The 8,911-nt window shown below is 50.3% G+C and overlaps 1 long non-coding RNA gene across 1 annotated transcript in view; it reads right to left on the bottom strand.

The window, feature by feature from the left end:
* Positions 1 to 635: 635 nt before the first annotated feature.
* LOC141731364 (uncharacterized) overlaps positions 636 to 8,911 on the bottom strand; it is a 15,290-nt gene continuing 7,014 nt past the window's right edge. The window contains exons 2-4 of the long non-coding RNA XR_012583403.1: positions 3,478 to 3,570; positions 1,660 to 1,707; positions 636 to 1,275 (exon numbers count right to left, since the gene is read on the bottom strand). This is a non-coding gene — a long non-coding RNA (uncharacterized LOC141731364). The remainder of the gene's footprint in view (positions 1,276 to 1,659; positions 1,708 to 3,477; positions 3,571 to 8,911) is intronic.

Genomic DNA, 8,911 nt, shown 5'->3' with positions numbered 1-8,911 from the left:
TGCCCGTTAAGTAGCTCTATGTTAATAGCCCACTGCAGATGCCCTTCTTGAGGCCATGCTGCACTTCCACAGCTGCTCCGTCAAGCTCGAGCACCCCAAGTCACCATGTCCCTGTTCTCACAGTGCCTTGGGACCCGAGCCACCACCTCTCCGCTCCCACACATGCCTTAGGACCCCTGTGGTTCTCCCCAGGCCATGGGCTGAGCCTTGGCACCCCTAGGTCTGTCGGGGAACCGAGATTTGTTTCCTGCACTGTGCAGTGCTGGGCACCATGGAATCATTGCTGTAGGGCCTGTTCAGTGCTCCTCAAGGGACCTGGAGCCCAGGGACTCCTGTGCTTGCTCTGGAAGGAGAGAGCAGTGTCTGTGTCACTGTGTCACTCCAGCAGTGCCATCCTGTGCTGCAGCACGGTCCCCAGCCAGGCCATGCGCCTTGCTGGGGAGGTTGGAGCAGGATTCCCACCTTCTCCATCATGCCCAAGTCAGGCTGAGGCAGGTTTTCATCTACAGGCAAGTACCCTGGGGAGCAACTCACTGCTGAACAGTTCTTACAGGGATTTGAAAAACAAGCAGCCACGTGAAGGGTTAACAGTTTATTATATTTTTTTCTGAGTGATTTTATCACTGTCGTTAGAACATTCATTGAACTAAGTGAGAAATCCATCAAGACGTGACAGCAATGTGCAGACTAATGGCTGTTAGATGGTAATAATTTTTAATATGATTTTTATTTCACTTAATTTCATATGTGCTTGACAAAAGGTCCCGTGTCACTAGGGAGCTGTGTGAAACTGGGAATACGCTGATGTGAAGCTCTATTAAACCAAGTGTTTGAAGTATTTTTAAGTCCCAACTTCAGAATTCCAGAGAAAACTCCAGCATTTTAAATCTTTTTTGGCAAGAAGTCAATGAGACAGCAGGAAAAGACTGCGTGCCAGCTCCACAGGGCGGATCAGCCGTATGCATGCGCTGTGTGCTCCTCAGCTCAGGCTGGTTTCTTCAGGGCTCCTTCAAATGCCCAGTGCAAAGCCCTGCTGTGCTTGAGTGTTTCCCCTGCCTGGACATCAGCATGCTTTGTTTGGGGCTGGGAGGGGTGGCACAGGCCAGCCCCAGGAAGGAAGGAAGGCTCCCCAAACCCTGGAGGCTGCTCGGCCCATGATCACCTTGGGCCTTCTCTTGCTGCAGCAAGTTGTAGAACAGGTTTGTAAAGAAATGTGTGATTGACTGCTGACAGGCACCACTGCAAACTAACCATTAATATTAATTCCAATAAATCCTGTCAATAGAAATAATAGAAATAGAAATAAATATAGAAATAGAAATAGCCCCTCCTGAAGTGTCATCCCCTACATGTGCAGTTGAGATCCAACCGCAGTCTCCCCCAGCCATAACCCCAAGAGCAGAAGCACAGCTTCTGTCTCATGTCTCCATGGGTCTTTACCAGCTCCATCTCAAAGGTCAGGAATTTGAAGTAAACACTGATGTCCTTATCTAGACAAAGTGTTTTGTTGTCTAGTGAATACAGAGCTGGACTTTTAATACTGCCGCATAGTAAAATCAGAATGTCCTTGGGCAGCTGATGGCAAAGCCACAGCCACCTCTGGAAGAGGGAAGGTGGGATGAAGAGCTTTCTAATGCACATCAATGAATTTTCCCTTACCTGCAGCTTGGCAAGGCTCTTCACCAAGAGGAAACCTCAGAGAAGACCCTGGTGCAGACGGGAAAGAGCAAAATCAAAGGTTGTTGGGGCACAGATGGTGTCAGCACCAGAAAAAAATGCAAACACTTAGTTTTCATATAAATATATTTTTAAAAAACTGATTTGTGAAGGACTGGACCCCTCCTCCAAGTATCTGAGCATTGAATCCTCAAAGGTTTTACATCACTTCACTGTGGTCCCTTGTTTTAGCCTCTCTCTCAAGGGTGAGGTGTGCCCTGGCGTGCCAGCGGTGCCTCTCAGTGCAGCTTTGGGAGGCCCTGGGGCACAGTGCCCACAGCCACTGGGGCTGCAGGGCAGCTCCACAGGGACCACGCTGCTGGGCAGCCCCACACAGCCCTGAGAGGGACAGGCCTGGTGGGGCAGAACTCCACAAGATCCCAATTCATCTGCTTTCCTCGACAGAATCTTGCTGCAAATTTAGCAAATCCTCTCATCCATCATCTTAATCCTGGACTGGGATTCCAAACAGGGAGCCCAGACTCAGGGAGGCTTTCCCCCAGAGATGATGCTATAATTAATGGTGGAAGACCTGTGAGCACCTCACACGAGAGCAGAGCCTTTCAGTATTAATTGCAAGGGCTCAGAAACGTTGCTGTGCCTTTAACACAGAAGAAGCGTGATGTGTGCATGTGCACGCGTGCTTAAGTATATAATATATAATATTTGTAGTAAGAGTCAAGTATGGAAGCTATACATTCCCCTGATAAATGGGAGGCTTAATAGAAAAGCCTGAGATAGAGAGATTTTACACAATCTGACACTGGTTTAAGGAAGCAATATCAACCATTGTTTAATGTAATAAAAAGCCAGAGGTGTAAGAAATGATGGTAATTCTATTGTAACTGAACTCGAAGATCCCTGTCAAATATGAGTGTGAATGTGGCAGTTATTTTAGGTATGTTTGTAATCTTTGCAGGCGTTTTGTCAAGGAGGCACTGTGATATTAGTAAGAGTGCACAAAGGCTCGGCAATGGTGTCATGCACAATTAATGTCCCCAGGTAGCAACTCCATTAGTCTTATGAAGTGAGCTCACAAATGGGAATACTAATGGGGACGCGCCTTGGGGCATTTGCTGAGCTCACTGCGAGTTTATTTCATACCCTTTATGCTCAACACCAAATTTACCTAGCCTGGATTTAAAACGTGTCTCATTACACAGGCAGCATCCTTTTACTTCAGTGCTTCCCTTTTAACATGCAAGATTTGCAATTCTAATCATATCAAACCCTGACTACTCTTGCTAAAAGGGAAAAAAGGGGATAAATAAATGGAAAAAACAATCTTACAATAAAGACTGTCTGGGGTTTTAATCTTCCCTGACAGGTTTTTTCCCTATGTACATACAGTAGGGCAAGTGTTCCTGTTCAGGGGCTCGGAGCCGCAGGTGGCACAGCCGGGGGTGCCAGGCTGGGGTGCAGGGTGGGGACCCACGGCCAGGTGCAGGTGGCACAGGCTGGGAGGGTGAGGGACAGCCCTGCAGTGCCCCAGAGGGTCAGGGACAGCCCTGCTCCACCCCAGCTCTGTGCTGCTGCATCCAGGGAGGGTCAGGAACAGCCCTGCAGTGCCCCAGAGGGTCAGGGACAGCCCTGCACTGCCCCAGCCCTGTGCTGCTGCAGCCAGAGCAGGAACCAGCAGCTCTGGTGAGCAGGGCCATGCAGGTGGCCAGAGGGACATGGGAGGTGTCTGGGCAGCCCCACCTGGGGGCGAGGTCATTGTCCCCCCCAAGAGCCAGGGGGCACAGGAGCAGTCCCCATTACCTGAGTGGGCGCTGTGGTTTCTGTCTTGCTCACTCCTCTCCTGAGAGCTTGCAAGGAGTGATACCCAGGCAGTGAAGTGCTCTCACTGCCTACCTGCAGAAACAGAAACAGAACAGCTCATTTATTTCAAAGCAAGCAAAGCTCCACGGCAGAGAAGCCTTCTGGGAAATAATCTGGGGGAACATCAGAATGGCAGGAGCACCACCCTGCCCCTCTCCCATCTTGCTCCCCATTTCTCTCCTTGGCCTGGTCCCACTCAGGGGCACCCCAGCTATCCCCATCCCTCTGGGCACAGCCTGGCTGGCAGCACCCTCATGGGAAGGGGCACCTCCTGCCCTGGCAGCAAAGCTGTCACGTCACCAAGACACTGTTCCAATGTCACAAGGCTCATGGAACAGCAAGCCCAGGAAGCGCTGGGACATGGAGCAAGCTGTGGCAGTGCAGCAGCCTCTGCCCCAACACTGTCACTGTTTGGAGAGCCAGCTCTGCTGGCCCAGCTGGGGAAACGGGTCCCAGCCCCAGATCCCGATCCCTGAGCAGTGAGCCAGCAGGGCAGCCGTGGCTGTGCCCCTGGCCATGGTGCCCCCACAGCTGGACGGCCCAGCCCACAGCTGGGCTGCAGGAGCAGTGCCTCATGCTGCCTCTTCCAGTACCAAAATGCCAGATGAGCCCCAGACAGATTTATTTCCAAACCCTGACTCAATCACAGCATTGGATTTGTAATCACAGGCTCCAATTTTAGTGGAATAAATATACTAACAAAACTAATAGTTTGTTAGCTGCAAGGTAGGGACAATCAAAATGTCTGTGGTGAAATACAAGGCTCCTCAGGAGAAACCCCTACATGATAAAGACATTTGGAGTTTTATTTTTTTAAATAAATATATAGTGAGGTGTCAAGCTGTTCCCAGTGCCTGCCACTCGCTCACACTGTGTGTGCTGTGCCCCCTTTGGGGAGGGGGTGTTGGGAAAGTTCACCGGTGTGTAACTGTCTCCAGCCACAGCATGAGCTGCACCGGAGAGGACATAAACCAAAATGACTCTCAGGAACCCAGAGGAGAAGCAGGAACTGTTTGGTGGAGAATTATAGCTATGGGTGAAATTAGATGTACTCAGAGCCCCAAGGCTGAGAGAAATAAAAAGCATTTTAAATGGAGTGTAGAATTCATATTCCTCAGTCACTTCCAATAAATAAATCCTTGACAATTTTTTCTGTAAACAGTGGTTACACTTTGCTCTATTGTCTCCACGTTGCATATTCCAGATGGGACTGGGGGCTCTGCACCCCAGCCAGGACGTGCTCACCCACCCCTGCCCAGGGAGCATCACTGAGGGCTGGTGGCTGCACACTGAGCCTGGCGGGATCTGGTTGTGTCATCAGGGCCCCCTCCTGCCACGAGCCGCGTTTCGAGTGCCTCCTAAAACCTGAATTCTTGTGCCCTCTCCTTTTCCTTCTAAAGCCATGGGGCCAAGCCCGTGTGGAGCCCCTGCACGCCTTGGAGCAGGTCCCTGATGGGGCATCCCTGCAGGCAGCAGGACAACGCCCACCCCAGTGCTGGCTGTGAAGCAGCACGCACTGCCAGGGCCTTCCCTGGCCGTTCAAATTTCCATTTCATGAGCAAATGAAGCATTTTATACTTTACGACTTCCCTGCAATGGCAGTCATCCCATTCCACCTGTCTGGGACAGGAGATGATGGAAGAAGAACACGAGTGCCGGGCTGTTGGCAGCCGGAGCTGAGTACAGGGGAGGACACGTTCACATACACTGCAATTGCATCTTTTATTAACAACACTGAAGTAATAACTCTAGGGCAGTAACAACAGCCTCCTCCTTGTGGGACTGTGGAAACAGCACACAGGCTGGGCACTCTGATTGCAGGGTGGGGAATGCCCAAAGGTGCTTCAGGTGCGGCTGAGCCCCCACGCCCGCCATGCCAGCGAGATGCAGGGGCACTGCCAGAGCCCACGGGCAGCCCCTGGTGCTCCTCAGGTGGGGGCTGGCAGGGTGCCTGTGGCACCCAGGGGACACACACTGCCACTGCCCAGCCAGTCTGTGTGTGAGAGGGGGCTGCCCTCCTGGCAGAACGGGCCCTGGCCTCTCCAGAGCCCTTCAGCACAGGGCGAGGGCAGCAGGGTGGGCTCACTCACGGGAACTCTGCTCTGGGGTCAGGGAGTTATCCCTTCAATCTGTCATCCCTCAGACAACAAGGCCTGGAGAGCCCCTGTGCGAGGCAGGGCTCTGTGCTGGGCACTCCTCACTGCTTCTGGGGAAAGCTGTGGCATGGCAGCTCCAACAAACCTGCAGTAATGCATGGAACGCTTTTCTGCTGGAGGAGGCAGCCTTGCCAATCTGAAATCCTTTGTGAGAGAAGGCAAATCCAATCACAGTAGGGATTTAAAGCCAAAATGCATCAATCCAATTGGTCTTTGTTTGGAGCAGTTGGGCAGCACTTTTACCAGATTGAGAATAATTGGTCTAAACAGCTGAGTAATTTCAACGTTGTTCAGCATTTCATTCTGCAGAGAACTTTGATATTTCTTTTTATTTGAAATGTTGGGTGGATTCAACTTTATTTTGAGGGTTTCTAGTACAAATGGCTCCCAGAAGCATCTGCAGAGCTTTAAATCCCTCAAATAGGTTGGACAGCTGTCAGTCTGGAGCAATCCCTCTGACTCTCCCCTTTCAGGAGCTTTTTCCACAAAATTGTTCACCATCCCCTGGGGTTCAGGAAGCAGGAGAGACATGAAGAGCTTTCGTCTTCTGCTATGGAATCTCCATTTGGGAAACCCAAAGGAGTTCTGCCCATGGAGCAGTAGGGAATATCCACTTTGTCCATGTAACATCATTCCTTGACACTGAAGCCTTCATTTAGGCTGATGTGGTGCCAGCAAATTTACTAAACTTTTTGTAACTAGCAAGTTATTGAGTGTCACTTTAGTACAGTGTGTGTGGAAAACGCGTGGAAGGTGCCAAGAATGCTGCATAGTCTTTAACTATTACATTAAGCATCTGCTGCTGCCATTTATGGATCAGATAGCATTTTACTCTTGAGATATTTGATTTTATTACCTTCTAGGGAGAGAGCCAAACAAGTGTTCTTATTGATTTGCACATTAAATATATTAGTAATAAAACAACATCTCTGTAAACCAATTGTAAAATCAATATTAATTGGTACCAAAATATCACAAGTAGTTGAATTACAATTAAAGAGGGTAGTTTCAAAGTCTCCTCCCAACTCAAAGGTGGTGCATCCAAATGAGAGAGTGACACCAAATCTGAGTAGAACAACAGTGTTAGAACAATTAACATCTGTTCCAAGTAAAACATGAAGGAGCCCTCAGATGTGTTTGAGGATAGCAAGGGTCATGGAGATTGAGTTCATGGAGAGCAGCTCACTTGGGCTGTGTGGGCACACATTCAGCTGATTAAATCTTGTGGGAACAGATTCAAACCTTGCTTCTGGCTTTATGTGCAGGACTGTGCTGGGATCTGTAAAGCAAGGCTGGGCAGAGCTGTGAGTCTGATCCAGGGTCCCAGAGGCCCATGCAGAGCTGAAAGAGCAGGAGTGGTGGAAGCAAAGAGCTGCTCAGAGAGAGCAGGGCCTGAGGAATGCCCTCAGCACCCGGTGGTGAAACCCTCACATGGGAGAATCAGATCCAGGCCATGTCCTGGGAGCCAGGGCCCTCCTTGTCCGCCTGGGACATGCATGAGAGCTCTGGGGCACCAGTGCAGCTGCTGGGCTGTGCCTGCCCTGGGAGAGGGCAGAGGAACACCTGCCCTGGGTGCCAGAGGCACTTGATTGCAGCACGCCATGATCTCGGCAGTCAGTTGGCCTTGCTGGAGCTCCCGTGGCTGCCACCAGCTGGGAATCCCACCCACGCTTTCTGTGAGAGCAGAAAATCCCATCTAAAAATCCCAACCCTTTCCTGGCAGCCACAGGTGGGACTGGGCTCACCAGTGGGTGCTGTGTCCATGTGGTGAGGTGTGGCTCACATGGACAGCAGCCCCCACTGCACACCACAGCACCCAGAGCACACCCCCTGCTCCCCAAAGAGCCAGGTACCCTGCAGCAGCAGCCAAACCCATCCTGTCCGGGCTGTCACTGCCCAGCTGGGCACTCCTGGCACAGCCACAGGTCTGTGCCCATGGGGGAGTCACAGCTCAGCACCCACCACTGCCCACAGAGACGCCGAGGGACGGATCCACCCAAATCACCGACTGCAAAGGGATCAGCTGAGCCTGCCCGGGACTGCACCGCGCTCACTGCGGGAAAGCAACACAGGCTGGAGATGTCTGAACATTAATTACCTGAACCAACTGTCAGCAAACAAGTGAGAGTCCGAAAACTCTTCACAGAAATGATATGGTGAATAATTGTAAATAATTAATGACATTGAAAAATGTTCATGAGAAATTCTTTAAAAATACATTATTTATTACAATTATTCATCAAGTTCTGTTTGACATAGATTTTCCTTTATTTTTTCTTAGTAGTTACTCTATTGTGAAAGTTTAAAATGTTTAATTTAGTGGCATTATATTTTATTAACTTTTTTTGCTTCAGGGCCTGCAGAAATTTTGCATTAATGATTTGTACCTTGATAAATAATTACAACAGACCGTTGTGGTTTAAACAGATTCCAGAAAATGGGTGTTCACAAAGGCATGGTAGAAAAAATCCCTTCCTCATTTAAAAGGTGCCATTTTTGGAGCAGGGTTGTTCTTTCCCTTCAGTGGCCCAGCTGACAGGGACAGGATTTGCAGGGGAACATGGGGAGACCAGCACAGAGGGAAGATCCCCTGGGAGCTGCACAGGCCCTCCAAGGGCCATGGAGGCTGTGGAGATTTGCTTCAAACATGCCAGCAGGATTTCAGGCTTCCTTTACCTACTTAATCTCATGAAATAGGAGGCCAGGATGTCAGGTGAGGGGTCCTTTTAAAGTCCTTCATGGACCAATGGGAGGATTTGGCTGCTTCCTTGTTGTAAATAATGCAGAAAATGAGCAGTTTTTAAAGACTGTCCAGTGGGATTAGGAAGACTTGTTTTAATTATATGAAAACAGCATGGGTGCTTAGGCAGATGTTTGAGCTAATTGTTTTGAAAGCAGACCCTCTTGGCTATGAGAGAATCATTTATTTTGACTGATTTTTTGCAATTCCTTCCATAATGCAGGTGAGGTCATTTTGATTTCCACACTTTGCCCTCCGTGCCCTCCCCGTGTCCTGGCTGGGATGTGCATCAGCCCAGCCTGGGCACACTGTGCCTGGGGTTCTCCCTGGCTGTGGCTCCACCTTGGGTCCCCCACTGGCCCTGGGCCCCCTCCCTGCCAGCCCTGCCCATTGGCATGGGGCAGAGCTGCAGAGCTGTGCTGCTGGCCTGGCACACCCGGCCCAGAGCCCTGTGTGGGCTGGCACCATGGGCCTGAGG

The sequence above is a fragment of the Zonotrichia albicollis genome, chromosome 21 (genome assembly GCF_047830755.1).
Source record: "Zonotrichia albicollis isolate bZonAlb1 chromosome 21, bZonAlb1.hap1, whole genome shotgun sequence".
In the NCBI taxonomy this organism is placed as follows: Eukaryota; Metazoa; Chordata; class Aves; order Passeriformes; family Passerellidae; genus Zonotrichia; species Zonotrichia albicollis.
This window is presented reverse-complemented; position numbering and strand designations above follow the sequence as displayed.